At 43.1% G+C, this 2500-nt stretch overlaps 1 protein-coding gene across 4 annotated transcripts in view; it reads left to right on the forward strand.

Moving 5' to 3' along the window:
* col14a1a (collagen, type XIV, alpha 1a) overlaps positions 1 to 2500 on the forward strand; it is a 177307-nt gene that overhangs the window by 17480 nt on the left and 157327 nt on the right. The gene's annotated exons all lie outside the window — the stretch shown is intronic.

Here is a 2500-nt window from a genome sequence, read left to right on the forward strand (position 1 = left end):
TAATACATGGTCACATGTAGCCACAACTCGTCACTATATGACTAACATACTGCCACTCACGCGTGTGTGCGTGCGTGCGTGCGTGCGTGCGTGCGTGCGTGCGTGCGTGTGTGAGAAGAAGAGAGATAAATTTAGTAAACAGTACCAGATGTCAGTATTTACGGTGTTAGCTCTCTGTTGAGCTGATTTCAGAGCCACAACAGTATGTTACTTTAGGGATGTCCCATGGTTCAGTGGACTAAGACACAGATGTAACCACTGTGGGAGTGCTAATCTTTATTACTGCATACACTTTACATGTGTAACAAATCACAGCTATTCTCTACCGTCACGTACAATGACGCACAAGGGGAATCATTTACATTTTCATATTTTGTTTTCTTGTCAGTCCCCGGAAGACACAAGAAATATCGTTTGAAAACAATTTGGTCAAGCAATAGAAGGAGTCCCAAAATATGTTATGACAGTATCTAAGAGTATAAATGTAAATACAGACCCAAATTGATGGGGTCAATTAACAGATTTACTGTGCAGGTATCTACTGTACTCTATTAGAAATTAGCAGATATACAAGCTCTAACAAAGTGTATCACGATGTGCCACGCTGCTAGCCTGGCTAATAAGCCAGACTAATATCACACAACACTGTCCGCCGGCAAGCAATTTTTTTTTGCCAACGGCTGATTCGGTCTGGCTTATTAGCCAGGCTACCACGCTGCGACCTTGTACATCTGCTAAGTGTTTGAAAAATGTTGACTACAAAACATATTTATCATGTGTGAAAAACTGAAAACACATGACCTCCCCCAGTTAAGCTGCTCCTGTGTGTCTGTGCGTGCGTGCGTGCGTGCGTGCGCGAGCGTGTGAACCAGAATAAAGCAGTAGGTACCTACCGGGTGGTCCAGTGAGTAGGATAACTAATGTGACTATCAGGGAGTAGGGAGCCTATTATCAGTCACAAGGGGAAACACGCATGCTTGCACACACACACACACACACACACACACACACACGCGCGCGCGCACACACACACACACACACACACACACACACACACACACACACACACACACACACACACACACACACACACACACACACACACCTGCTTACCCACAACTACGGAAGGGGGGAAAAAGTGCAACATTTCCAAACTGCCCACTTTGAGCAGATGTGTGTTTGTTCAGTAAGGTTGTTAAGGTATGTTGCATTACACCCCGTTGTCTATATCCTAGTTCATTGTGATAAAAGGAATATTTTTAACTCCTCCCTCTTCCTGCCATAGACTGTCTCCATGGATTAACTTAATGTTATCATGAAGAGTGGAAGTGGATGAAAGAAAAGGGACACTTGCATTAGAGGAGCAGTTGAGAAACTGGTCGAGGTATATTAAACCTGGATTATGGTTGGATTATAATGTGGTTCTCACATCATTTCATGTCAAGGACCCCTGGATTCATGTATCTGTTCTGGCCACAGACACCCATCTGAAAAGACCTTGTGTCATGGATATTCCATTTTCTTCTTCACATTTTCTAAAATTGTAGATTGTCTATTTCCAAATGGCTGATGTATAGTTAAACATAATGCTTTATTAACACATTTAGCTGGGGACACCCTGTAACCTCAAGGACCCCACTTTTAGAACCACTGAATTATGGTAACTCAGTATACAGTTTACTGTCACATTGATAATGAGGAGAAAGAACTAATGATAATTTTATTGTAGACGCTTACCCACCTAGTTACCTAGAGTATTTAGAGTAGAATATCTCCAGCAGCATTAGTGGAACATATCCTTTAATTCACTCCATGTGAGCCCAATTACTTTTGCTGTTAATTGAAGGACAGTTAGTGTGCGGCCAGGTTTATTTTTCATTTTTACAACGTAAACAACATATTTCATGAAACAGCAGACAATCAAATTCATTCAGGCTTACAAATTTAAAATGAAACAAATCCCCCACTGTAAAGGCTATGAGCTGATTGTCAGTTAGGATTCCAATTTGTTTCATTAGCACTGATCCATGTAGCCTCCCTACCTCACCTGTCACCTCAGTCTGTTGTATCTATCTGCCTTCTCTGTTGTGCATTACTCATCACCTTCTACAGGGAACAGCTGAGGAAGCATTCACACGCACACACGCACGCACGTATATATGTGCACACATTCTGCAGGGTCTAAATCTAAATGAGTCGATAATGTGACCTGATGGGGATTAACTGCTGAGAGGAGGACAGCCTCTCTCTCTCTCTCTCTCTCTCTCTCTCTCTCTCACACAAACACACAAGCGTGCGCAGTTGTGCACATACTAGCACATGCAGACACACAAGCATGCATGCACACTCACGCACAACACACACACACACACACACACACACACACACACACACACACACACACACAGACATGCGCGCACGCACACACCGAAGCACTCTATACTTCACACAGAATGGCTTCGACCTTAAACTCTGCGACCTGGTCTGATTGTGTGAAATA

This window comes from Protomyctophum bolini (genome assembly GCF_963924005.1).
Source record: "Protomyctophum bolini genome assembly, chromosome: 7".
Classification (NCBI taxonomy): domain Eukaryota; kingdom Metazoa; phylum Chordata; class Actinopteri; order Myctophiformes; family Myctophidae; genus Protomyctophum; species Protomyctophum bolini.